Below are 14,119 nucleotides of genomic sequence, written 5' to 3' on the forward strand. Positions count from 1 at the left end.
CGAGTAGTACCATAGAAATCATTGCAACTATTTATGTGAATGAGGATGGCAAAAACTGGCCCTTATATTTAGTGGCCAGATTCTGCCAACTTTACTCCTTTGTGTTTGTATCTTCTTCCATATTTAAATCAACAGAACTGCTTGTAAAGTCAGATGCTACTCAAGATGAGTAAAGATGACAGTATCTGGCCCTGTATGATTTACTTCTTCAAACACCTTATAGAGACGAACCTATGTACTGGCCCTGATTCAGCAAACCATTTAAACACATGCTTCAGTTGTATTGAAATTAAGGGATTTAAGCATATGCTTAAGAGTTTTATGCAGTCAGGGACATAGTGAACAAAACCTGTTTATATGGAAAATATAGTTGGATGAAAGCCCCCCATAATTTCAATGCATTGAAATATGCATAGTACAGTTCGATTTATAGTAGACCTCTGCTTCAAGAGCAGTTGATCTGCCAAGGGGAAACAAAATAATTCCACTATATAAAAGGCTTTCCACTGTGCTGTTAAATTCAGCTATAAATTATTAAATCCCACAGCGATTTTTTTAGATCAAAGCAACTTTGTACTTTCATTATTTAGCCACTATTACAGAGGAAACAAATCACCAAATATCCTGCAAGGAAGATCTGAAAATATGATCTTTCATAGTAATTCCAATCTCCTAGTTTCCTCCTTTATTTTTTTGTACTGCTTCCAAACCCTCCTCTGATGGGCTACACTCAGCAACTGAGTTAACATTTCAAATACAAATACTTAAGGTGTGCTTCAAATGCATTCCATGCAACTGTGGGATGCTTTATCAACGCATGCTGGGGAGACGGTATGGGAGAGGAATGGGTTTTGTATTTATTTTTAATAACTTTGTACATGTATTGTGTAATTACAGATAACTATTTCCATATTTTTTAAGACATGCTGCAGCTTTAAGAGAGAGATCTGCAGAAACATACTGTAATGTAACCATCTTATTGGTTGACAAAAATAGAATTGCAGGGTTGCTTAACATCTCAGGCTCTAGGCTCCAAAGACCTTCTGATGGGAGAAAATTTTCAGCAGGGGTATCTTAGTGGCATGTATTAGCAACACTGCTAGTGCAAATAACATGCAACATTTATGCACGGTGTGAATGTTTAGGAGGGCTGAAAGGAGAATGTTGCAAAGAACATGGAAGCCACCCAACAACAGGAATAAGCTCAGGATTCCATTTCATGCACAGCTGCTCTTGGGGAAAGTAAATGGGTAGGCAGCCTCCATCTTACTCCTGCACAGCCATACCCAAGGGCCCAGTAGGGGTGAAAGGAGTGCTATTTAATTCCCACTATTCCCCTCGCACATGCATGCAGTGCAAATCACAATCTAGTTGTAACGCTGGGACTTGCCTGCAACTGATTGCACCCAGTAGAGAACTCCACAGATGTTACCTGACAACTTTTTCAGTATGGGGTCAGATTGTGCCACTCCTATTCATACCGAAAGATTCTTTACATCCAATGGGGCAACCCACAGAGTGAGTTGCTTCTCAATGTGAGTAAGGGAAGCGGAATTGGGCCCTTACTGCAAAACACTTAATCACCAGGGGCTAGACTGCAGCTATGCAACCTTCCCATTGTAAGGAATGCGGCTACTTTAGGAGTCAGAGTAGCAGCCAGGTTTCAGAGTAGCAGCCGTGTTAGTCTGTATTTGCAAAAAGAAAAGGAGTACTTGTGGCACCTTAGAGACTAACAAATTTATTTGAGCATACGCTTTCGTGAGCAACAGCTCACTTCATCAGATGCATTCAGTGGAAAATACAGTGGGGAGATTTATATACATAGAAATATAAATCTCCCCACTGTATTTTCCACTGAATGCAGCCAATGAAGTGAGCTGTAGCTCACGAAAGCTTATGCTCAAATAAATTTGTTAGTCTCTAAGGTGCCACAAGTACTCCTTTTCTTTTTACTTTAGGAGTGTAGTAAGTGCTAATGACTTTTATCAGTACCAGCTTATTACTGCCCTTGCTGGTTCAGCAGTGCTGGCTACGGCACTGAGAATGGGTGGAGACAAGGCTCTGCCCACTCCACATCCTTCTCTATCCAAGAAGGTCTTGCAAGGAGTAGAGGGAAGTCTTATGCCCCCTGATGTCCCGAAATAGCCACCTAAACTGAAACCTTGCCCTAGGATGCCTGGCACACTGCAAGAGTATGCTATTTCCAGTCACCCTGATGCTCTGCCTCAATAACACAGAGCAATGATGATGATGATAAGCCATTAATTTAAAAATTACAGATGTGATCCTGTAACTTGCAAGAATGGTGAGAAGTCCCCCTGAAGCCACTGGAGTTACACCTGAGTAATGATTTGCAAGACCAGGCTCTGTGTTTATTCGGGGTACCAAATGTGGGAAGCATAGAAGAAATAAGATGTGTAGCATTTCAGAATGCAAAACCTGGGTGTGTTGGCATTAACAGGATCAGTAGCAAAAATATGGCTGCAGACTGCCCTTATATCTCCAGAGTTTTTATTTGCTTGAATAGCATATAGCCATTTGGCTTATTGAGAATCATTCATAGAACATTTAATTAAACTTCTGAGAACAAATAGCAAGCTCAAATTCCACTTTTTGTAATCAAGAGGGTGGTAATTATTTATAATTCCATGAAGATTGCTTCCATGTATACTTCACAGCAATTATTGGTTGTATTCATAATTCATTAATGCTGAAGACTGAACATAAAACAGGAATCCATATATTGACATCACTCTGATAAATTAACCATTTTAAAACAAACAGTTGTGCATGCAGCATTGAACCGAGCACCCAGCATTAAAACATAGCATCAGAATTTCAAGCTTACAAGGTCTGGCAATCAAAGAACAGGCCATTATGTAGCAACCTAACTTCATGTTGCAAAGAGAGCCATTGCTTCAGATCCCCTTGTGCTTCAGGAAATAAAGCAATCTCTAACTGTTAGAGATCAGAATAAGAGCAATGTAGGAGGGAGATTATCCCTGCCTATTGTGGCATTCTTACACCTTCATCTAAAGCATCTAGTATTGGCCACTGTCAGAGAGAAACTGCAGAACTAGATGGATGACAGTTCTGATCCAGCCTGGCAAGTCCTATGTTCCTAGATGAAAATGTTTCTCACAATCATGTGGGAAAAAAAATCTCCTTAAAACCCAAAATTGAAATCTCTCTTGATGGGCTCTTTTTTATACAGTTTTTTCCAAGTGGGAAGAACTCTTCATAAAGGACAAGCATCATACAGGGTGCAACATTTAAGGATTGACCATTGTAGTGAGAGATCAGCTGAGCTGAAGTGGGAAGAGTCAGTGAGCCATACTGAGAAGTTGTGCACATGGCCGTAGAAACTCTTGGCCAGACTCCTTTAGATTTCCTCGCACACAGCAGCATGTGAGTGAGGGTAAGTTGGTGCCACACATATCAATGCATGAGAAAAAACTAAAGTTGGGGTAATGTGATTTAACTTGCACCTTCTTACATGCTTCCAACACTCTCTTCTGCACCTTGGTGTACCAGTGATGCCAACTTAGGCTCCAGCTCAGCTCAGTGGACCATATTTCTGCCCTGTCAGCATCATCAGCTTTGACCCCCATTAGCTTCACATCTACTTACCAACATATAACATCACATCTCTGTCACAGGGCATGAACAGCACTGCCTGGCCTGATTTCATGGTCTCCTAGTCACAAACACACACAGTCTGTTTCTTTTTCACCACGAACCCCGCAGTTTCTAAACATTACAGGACATCGCACAGGTCTACAGCAAACAAAGCCTTTCGCACAGCTTTCTCTCCTCCACCAGCTCCCCCACTTCTTTTGTTTTGTTTTCTTTTTCTTTTCTTTATGGTGAAGCAGACTTGACTGAGTAGTATATAGCCGCAACCAACTACAATTCCTCAGTACTGAGTGGTTTATATTCTCTTGCTCTGCCCTGTGTCTTTCAGATAATGTAACAATGTCTTTTAACAACACCCCATTTCCCCAATGTTTTTTACTAAATAACATAATGTAATTTGTATTATCTTAAGAAGTTTGAATTCTTTAGAATGCTTCCCTCTTTCTTTATCAAAGCCCTTCCATACCCACAAAAGGTAAAGAATTGTTTCTTCCACCTTAAGGAGCGCACATTCTCCATCTTTGTGTCTAGCTATTCAAAAAATATTTTTGTTTGCGCTACAATAGCCAGTTAGTATTCTAAACAAAGGCATTTCATAAGTCCTATCCAGGCCCCAAAGTATGCTGTTGTCTTTAACTCTAGGGCACTATTCAAAAAATCATCTTCCTCTTTTCTCATTAATCCAAATGTATTGCCATTCTTTACTTACATTTTTCTGTAGGAGGCTTTTGAATTTCTGTTTACTCAAAAGTATTTCTATGTCAAGCCTTCCATTTCTTCCAGTGTTTTTAGCGACTTTGTCCACCATTTCATTCTCTGATATCCCAATATGCCCTGGGAACCCAGCTATGGCTATAGCTTCAATATAACATACAGTTTCTTGGCACTTCAGTACCAGGCAGCTGACAACAAACTGGAAGAAAATCAAATAAGAACAAAATAAAATAATTAAGGAGCTAGAGTGTTGGATTTATGGGGATGGAGTGGAGTACTTAAATATATACAGCTTGCATAAATTATTACAGAGGAAGTTAAAATGGTTTTTAAGTAGTTGAAAGGTGGGGATGCTAATAGAGGAAGGGAAATTGTTTAATGTGGTCTCAGGAGATAATAACTTGGGATAATGGGATGTAATTAACAAGAGAGATTTAAGATGAACAAGAAAATATTCCCAACATTGGCTATAGAATATCTTCCAACCTGGAAGCCTTGTTGCTTGAGGCCTTTAAATGTAGGCAGGCCCCAGCACCCGAGGATGTGCTTTTGAGAACAATTCTTCATTGACAGGAAGAGAGAGTGGACAACACAGCTCAAGAGATTCTCTCATCTCTAATTCTTTTGGTCACACAGACTCAACTTTCTCCATAACTAAGTACTCCACAAGGTCGATGGGGGTTTAAAGAAGACATGCCAAACCCACTAAAAAAAAAACGCAGAAATTGGGCTTGTTTTTAGCTTAATTGCCTTGTGAGTTGCTTGTTGGCTAATTTTTGGCTTGTTGCTTGTTGTAGCTTGTTGCTTCTTTTTTTTTATCGGCTCAGGAACGGAGGGATAAGTAGGGGCAAGGGGCAAAGGGGGCAGAGAGTCAGGGGTGCACAGTGGGCCCACCACAGTCTCAGACTGCACGCCCGGGGGATATAGTCACATAGAGTGTTGGGGGTCTTTGGGACTGGCTTAGTTTGGCCTTGTTTTGAAATGGGATTAGCATGATTTTTGGCTTATTGTGAAAGTCAGGGTGCTTATTTACCACGTGAAAGTTGGCAACTCTGGTTTCAAGTCCAGCACAACGCAATACATACTAATCTCTGTTTTCCTTCATATGCATTCCTTCCCTTCTACAGCTATATCTACATTGTTGCTGGGACACACGCAAATACGATATTACAACTTAAGTGATATAACATACCACAGCAATGACTGCATGAAGTCAATGGGTCAAGGCTCAATTTATTTTCCATATAATCTCTTGGCTCCTATAATTCAATATTTTCTCCATCTGATGCATAATCTGTACATACTGGTTTTTAATTATTGTTCCTAAGAGGAAAACCCATTGTCAGACTCAGGGAAATGACCTTATATTCCAAGAGTCCTTGCAACCATATTGTTAAACTACCCACATTTGTTTATAACCCCTATTCTGACAGATTTCTGTTTATATTAGAGCATGGCTCAAGCTGCAAGATTTCTTTTTGGATTTCAAATACCTCAATATTTACAGATGTTTGGAAATGGGTGATTGGCTCAGCCCATTATAAAGATAGAGGCATTTGCAAAATTTGTATCTGTGTTCAACTTTCAAATATCCCCAAAGTTTGAGATGCCTGGCTCCATAGCTTTAAAATTCCACATGTTCTTCAGGAAGAGGAATCCAATTTACAGGAACTCACTGTTCTTTAATGGAATTCGCCTTGCAGGGCAAGACACCACCTGAAGGACAGTGGGAGTTTTAAGCCTCAAGGGCCTACTTTTTCCAATCCTTTATATCAGTTTTACACAAGTGGAATTTCTTTGACATCAAAGCTTTACATCAGTGAGAGAGGAAGGGTGGTCTTGTGGTTGAGGCATTGGACTAGAACTCAAGAGATCTGGCTCTGCCACAGATGTTCCTTTTTGACACTGGAAAATCACATCTGGAAAATGCATCCGATGAAGTGAGCTGTAGCTCACGAAAGCTTATTTTGTAATAAATTTGTTAGTCTCTAAGGTGCCACAAGTACTCCTTTTCTTTTTGCGAATACAGACTAACACGGCTGCTACTCTGAAACCTGGAAAATCACTCAGTCCCAGATCTTCAAAAGCATTAAGGACCCTAACTCCCATTGATTTCAATGGAAGTTATGTGCTTAACAACTTTTGGGGATCTGGGCTAGTATCTCTGTGCTTCAGATCCTCATCTGTAAAATGGGGATAAAGATTCTCCCCAAGATCACTCCAGTATCATCAGGTTAAATCTATTTATCTTTGTGAAGAGCTCAGATCCTACCGAGACCAGCACTATAGAAGTGTCTAGCTAGATAAGACTATATCTTACATTTTGTTACAAGCTTAAGTGTGGCATGAGCAACCTCTGAAACCTGGGGTAAACTTGCTCTTCTAGCTCCAAAAATTCAACTTGGAAGCACAAATAAAATAGACATTTATTTTCTTTGGGTACTTTTCCTATTTGTATTACTTCAAAAAGACTTTGATTTTAATAGTATGAGTCAAGTAAAAGATCACTTCAGTATAGGCCCTAAATGATCTCTGCTGCTCATTTGGAAAAAAAAAAAGTTGACATTTCGTATTTCTCACTTTGACAAGTGGCTCTGGCATGTCCCCAGCAACTGCACTTCAAAGACGTCTCATATGAATTTTTCTCATGTGCCTACATGTGTGGTATTTACGTGACAGATATTTTTCTACTGGCATGTGGGTAAACGTGCATTTTAAATGCCTCTATAAACATCAATTTACAAGGCGGATCAGAAGACTTCACTAAGTAAATAATATACATTTAACAAATATATATACAATGTATATACTCTGTTTACCAGATAGCTCAGATATGGCTCTTCTGGAGTGGTTCCAGTCTCTTACATGCTCTGTATGTTGGACATGTGTTTGTGTAATTTAAATAAGTAAAAACCCTAGCAATATACCCACAACATAAATTGTCTAAATATGTATTGTTCCTATGGAGCAGGATAGCAACAAAATTATACATTTTAAAAACAATTTGCAAGTATGCATTTAACTGATAGGCTGGTTCCAAGAAATGTAGAGCATCTAGTTGGAAATGTGTTTGAACAACTTATAGGTATCCACAAATGTCTTATAGATCCATAGGGAAAGAGTCAGTTCTGTGCTTTTAAGAAGTACAATACAGAAAGTGTAACTCACCTTTGCCCCTCCCAGTCCTGCACCAGCAGGCTGCAGAACCCTACAGCCCAATTTAGACATTTCTGAAGGCCTGTCTAAATTATAGCAGCCTCCTCAGGCTATTCTATGGGCCATGGCACTGCTGGGAACCTCCAAAGCATTGCAGACCCAACCTTGACATATGTCTACCTTCTTCAGCACCACATGTCTACACACTCCATATGCCAGGGATCCTCAGCTGGCACCTTACTGCCTGCACCAATGTAATACATCTCCAGCCCAAACTGGGGCATTTAAGGCCCTATACACTGTTCCAATCCTTTTACTCTGAATGTAGGGGCTGGAGAGGCAGGGAAGAGCTCCAATAAATTTTAGGGTCCGAAGGGATTATTATAATCATCTAGATTATTCATAACACGGGCATAGAATTTCTTCCAAAATACATAAAACCTTGTGATTAAACTATAGCCTATCTTCCAGAGACACAAGGTGAGTGAGGTAATAGGATTTGCTGGACTAACTTCTTTAGAAAATATCCAATCTTGATTTATAAGCTCCCCATGATGGGAATTTACCACAGCCCTTGGTAAGCTGTTCTAAAGGATGGTTTATGGTTTAAAATAATTATGATTTAAGCATAGAATAGGAAGTCATTGTCAGCACCAGGATTAGAATTTACTATATCTTTGCTATGATGATCATTTCTGGGGAAATGCCTTAAATTCCTTCTTAAGGGCCATGTTTCGATTTTGGCTATTTAGGTATAACTTGAGTTTCTTCAGATTTACAGCAGTGTAAACAAGTGTAGAATTTCACCCAGATTGTGTGTTAGAGTAAATCCATATAGTAAATGGTGAGAACATGCACAATAAATTCCCAAAGAGACAGCAGGTTTGTTTGCTATAATTAAAGATTTGCGTTAGCAATGTTCATTTGTGAAGCCAGTGCTCATGAACGGCATCCAGTTGCCAGCTTGAGACTGATGTCCTATTTATCTATAGGCAACTCCCTAGTCAAAGTAAAAAAAAAATAATAATTATGACCCCCTAACATATACTGTAGAAGTAAAAAAAAAAAAAAATATCAATGATAATAATGCTAAGTTTCTAGAATTAGTTTGTGTTTCAAACTGTTGAGAAAGAACACTTGACCTTGAAGGGTAAGGCTGTGTGGGAGTGAAATTTTCTTTCCTATAGATTGTATTTACATTTTCACTGCCTCATGATGCCCATGATTGCCTTAGGTGGCCCTCTACAGGAGATGGGACCCAGCAATGGAGAAACACTGATCATTAGCATAGGCAGCATCAATGCATCTCAATACTGCCATTAAATTGTGTCTTCACCTGACTTCGAGTTTTGCAGTTACCATACCCATTCAGTTCTCACTCCCCCTACTGTCAACAAGAGAGTCACTTGTAATCATAGTTTTTGTCTTGAGTACAGCGAGGTGGGAAATGTTTTTCTCTTTCTGTGAAAATTTTTGAGATATCCCAAAATTTTCCCTTACTGAATCAGGACAAAAAGTTGAACTATTAAAAATTTTCACAGATTGAATATTCTGGGTTTGGGTCTGTCAAAATGTTTTGATTATTTCAAATATTTTATTTTGATTCTGACTTTTTAAAAAAAATAAAAACCTTTTTTTAGTCTAAATTTACTAACATTTCAAACCATAAAGTCATTTTGACTAAAAAAAAAAACCCTGAAAATTTTGGGTTTGAAAATGCTGAACAGGACTTTTGTCAATTTCAAAACTTTTTTTTCCAAAAATTCATCTCGTCAGGAGACTCAAAACTGATACTGCTTCAAGAACAGTTTTTTGGTTTCCATTAAGGTGGGGGTTTTTTTGGCAAAAAAAGGTTAATCAAAAAATTCCCAACCCAGTCTAGTGATAGGAGTACCTGTCCATTAAGGACTAGAAAGTTTGGACCATCAAACCATTTCATGATCTATCAACAATCATCAAAAGCTGACCACCTTAGTTAACACTTGTGTGGCCTTCAGTTGGATAAGTCACCTAATGGCAAAGAATTCTTTATCTCATGATCACTTTCTTCAGTCATCCAGTGTAGCAGACAAGATCCTTAACTGGTGTAAATTGGCTTAGCTGGTCAGTTGTATTGAAGTCTATGGAACTATAGTTTACACTAGCTGAGGATCTCATTATATGGGGCTAAATACCTCCATGCCACATATCTTTTTAATAATAGTAAATGTGACCTTTTATTTCTTTGGAACAGCTTAGGTTTCTTGTCTGCTTAGAACACTCATCATTCTTAGCACTTCGCCGTCAATTTGGAATCATGGACAGCACAGCAGAATAGCACATCAATAGCTATTCTGAATTCTTACTTAAGGCAGGTTTCAGAGTAGCAGCCGTGTTAGTCTGTATTCTCAAAAAGAAAAGGAGTACTTGTGGCACCTTAGAGACTAACAAATTTATTAGAGCATAAGCTTTCGTGAGCTACAGCTCACTTCATCGGATGCATTTGGTGGAAAAAACAGAGTAGAGATTTATATACACACACACAGAGAACATGAAACAATGGGTTTATCATACACACTGTAAGGAGAGTGATCACTTAAGATAAGCCATCACCAACAGCAGGGGGGGGAAGGAGGAAAACCTTTCATGGTGACAAGCAGGTAGGCTAATTCCAGCAGTTAACAAGAATATCAGAGGAACAGTGGGGGGGGGGAGGGAGAAATACCATGGGGAAATAGTTTTACTTTGTGTAATGACTCATCCATTCCCAGTCTCTATTCAAGCCTAAGTTAATTGTATCCAGTTTGCAAATTAATTCCAATTCAGCAGTCTCTCGTTGGAGTCTGTTTTTGAAGCTTTTTGTTGAAGTATAGCCACTCTTAGGTCTGTGATCGAGTGACCAGAGAGATTGAAGTGTTCTCCAACTGGTTTTTGAATGTTATAATTCTTGACGTCTGATTTGTGTCCATTCATTCTTTTACGTAGAGACTGTCCAGTTTGGCCAATGTACATGGCAGAGGGGCATTGCTGGCACATGATGGCATATATCACATTGGTAGATGCGCAGGTGAAGGAGCCTCTGATAGTGTGGCTGATGTGATTAGGCCCTATGATGGTATCCCCTGAATAGATATGTGGACAGAGTTGGCAACGGGCTTTGTTGCAAGGATAGGTTCCTGGGTTAGTGGTTCTGTTGTGTGGTGGGTGGTTGCTGGTGAGTATTTGCTTCAGATTGGGGGGCTGTCTGTAAGCAAGGACTGGTCTGTCTCCCAAGATCTGAGAGAGCGATGGCTCGTCCTTCAGGATAGGTTGTAGATCCTTGATGATGCGTTGGAGGGGTTTTAGTTGGGGGCTGAAGGTGATGGCTAGTGGCGTTCTGTTGTTTTCTTTGTTGGGCCTGTCCTGTAGTAGGTGACTTCTGGGTACTCTTCTGGCTCTGTCAATCTGTTTCTTCACTTCAGCAGGTGGGTACTGTAGTTGTAGGAATGCATGATAGAGATCTTGTAGGTGTTTGTCTCTGTCTGAGGGGTTGGAGCAAATGCGGTTATATCGTAGCGCTTGGCTGTAGACAATGGATCGAGTGGTATGATCTGGATGAAAGCTAGAGGCATGTAGGTAGGAATAGCGGTCAGTAGGTTTCCGATATAGGGTGGTGTTTATGTGACCATCGCTTATTAGCACCGTAGTGTCCAGGAAGTGGATCTCTTGTGTGGACTGGTCCAGGCTGAGGTTGATGGTGGGATGGAAATTGTTGAAATCATGGTGGAATTCCTCAAGAGCTTCTTTTCCATGGGTCCAGATGATGAAGATGTCATCAATGTAGCGCAAGTAGAGTAGGGGCATTAGGGAACGAGAGCTGAGGAAGCGTTGTTCTAAGTCAGCCATAAAAATGTTGAGCCAGGACCTGGGGTATTCTATCTGCTACCCAAGATCCATAAACCTGGAAATCCTGGATGCCCCATCATCTCAGGCATTGGCACCCTGACAGCAGGATTGTCTGGCTATGTAGACTCCCTCCTCAGGCCCTTCGTTACCAGCACTCCCAGCTATCTTCGAGACACCACCGATTTCCTGAGGAAACTACAGTCCATTGGTGATCTTCCTAAAAACACCATCCTAGCCACTATGGATGTAGAAGCCCTCTACACCAACATTCCACACAAAGATGGACTACAAGCCGTCAGGAACAGTATCCCCGATACTGTCACGGCTAACCTGGTGGCAGAACTTTGTGACTTTGTCCTGACCCATAACTATTTCACATTTGGTGACAATGTATACCTTCAAATCAGCGGCACTGCGATGGGTACCCGCATGGCCCAACAGTATGCCAACTTTTTTATGGCTGACTTAGAACAACGCTTCCTCAGCTCTCGTTCCCTAATGCCCCTACTCTACTTGCGCTACATTGATGACATCTTCATCATCTGGACCCATGGAAAAGAAGCTCTTGAGGAATTCCACCATGATTTCAACAATTTCCATCCCACCATCAACCTCAGCCTGGACCAGTCCACACAAGAGATCCACTTCCTGGACACTACGGTGCTAATAAGCGATGGTCACATAAACACCACCCTATATCGGAAACCTACTGACCGCTATTCCTACCTACATGCCTCTAGCTTTCATCCAGATCATACCACTCGATCCATTGTCTACAGCCAAGCGCTACGATATAACCGCATTTGCTCCAACCCCTCAGACAGAGACAAACACCTACAAGATCTCTATCATGCATTCCTACAACTACAGTACCCACCTGCTGAAGTGAAGAAACAGATTGACAGAGCCAGAAGAGTACCCAGAAGTCACCTACTACAGGACAGGCCCAACAAAGAAAACAACAGAACGCCACTAGCCATCACCTTCAGCCCCCAACTAAAACCCCTCCAACGCATCATCAAGGATCTACAACCTATCCTGAAGGACGAGCCATCGCTCTCTCAGATCTTGGGAGACAGACCAGTCCTTGCTTACAGACAGCCCCCCAATCTGAAGCAAATACTCACCAGCAACCACCCACCACACAACAGAACCACTAACCCAGGAACCTATCCTTGCAACAAAGCCCGTTGCCAACTCTGTCCACATATCTATTCAGGGGATACCATCATAGGGCCTAATCACATCAGCCACACTATCAGAGGCTCCTTCACCTGCGCATCTACCAATGTGATATATGCCATCATGTGCCAGCAATGCCCCTCTGCCATGTACATTGGCCAAACTGGACAGTCTCTACGTAAAAGAATGAATGGACACAAATCAGACGTCAAGAATTATAACATTCAAAAACCAGTTGGAGAACACTTCAATCTCTCTGGTCACTCGATCACAGACCTAAGAGTGGCTATACTTCAACAAAAAAGCTTCAAAAACAGACTCCAACGAGAGACTGCTGAATTGGAATTAATTTGCAAACTGGATACAATTAACTTAGGCTTGAATAGAGACTGGGAATGGATGAGTCATTACACAAAGTAAAACTATTTCCCCATGGTATTTCTCCCTCCCACCCCCCACTGTTCCTCTGATATTCTTGTTAACTGCTGGAATTAGCCTACCTGCTTGTCACCATGAAAGGTTTTCCTCCTTCCCCCCCCCTGCTGTTGGTGATGGCTTATCTTAAGTGATCACTCTCCTTACAGTGTGTATGATAAACCCATTGTTTCATGTTCTCTGTGTGTGTGTATATAAATCTCTACTCTGTTTTTTCCACCAAATGCATCCGATGAAGTGAGCTGTAGCTCACGAAAGCTTATGCTCTAATAAATTTGTTAGTCTCTAAGGTGCCACAAGTACTCCTTTTCTTTTTACTTAAGGCAGTAGTTGATAGGTTATATTTGCACCAGGAGCTATGTAGAAGGAAAGGAGGTCAATTTACTTAATACAGAATTCCTCTATTTGACAAAGTATTTGCATAGACCTTGAATTCCTACCCTTGCAAGACGCTACAGCTGGATTTTCTAGAGAAATTCTCTAAATACTAAAAGTGGAAATTATAATAGTATTCACTTTCGTTCTCCTCTTAGAAATCCAGTGCTAGTTTTTACAATAAGACAGTTATGCGCGCATACACAAACACACACAATTAATACATTTCGAATTTCTTTATGAATAGCACTCCAAAGATAAACCTTTCAGCACAGCAGTTACAATGCACCCTAGCTAGACTAACAGCAGTAACTAGAGATTTGTTATTTTCATTTAAAATGAAGAATATAACACAGGGCCCAAACCCAAATATATATTTATTTATAATACTTTACAAATTAAATACAGGGATTGGGACATCTGACAGAGATCTTCTGCTTTTACGTAGGCTCACCCTGGATGTTATCTTGACAATTAAATAAAACATTTAGCTGTACCACATAATCAGTTGTTTCAGCATCCACATTACTGAGCACATACACAACTTCAAATAAGACAGAAAAAGAACTTGAGATTTAATGTAGCTGTTTGGCTCACACACTGTCTTTGGTTCAATGATGTTCAACTGAATTCATGAAGACATTTGGCCTCCAGTCTGTGATTCCTCCTTTATGGTGTTTTTCCAGTCTCAATCCCATTGACTTCTGTAAAATTCCAGGAAACTGTATTGAGATTCAACCCACAGATTCAGTCTAGG

The sequence above is a fragment of the Dermochelys coriacea genome, chromosome 1, assembly GCF_009764565.3.
Source record: "Dermochelys coriacea isolate rDerCor1 chromosome 1, rDerCor1.pri.v4, whole genome shotgun sequence".
NCBI lineage: Eukaryota > Metazoa > Chordata > Testudines > Dermochelyidae > Dermochelys > Dermochelys coriacea.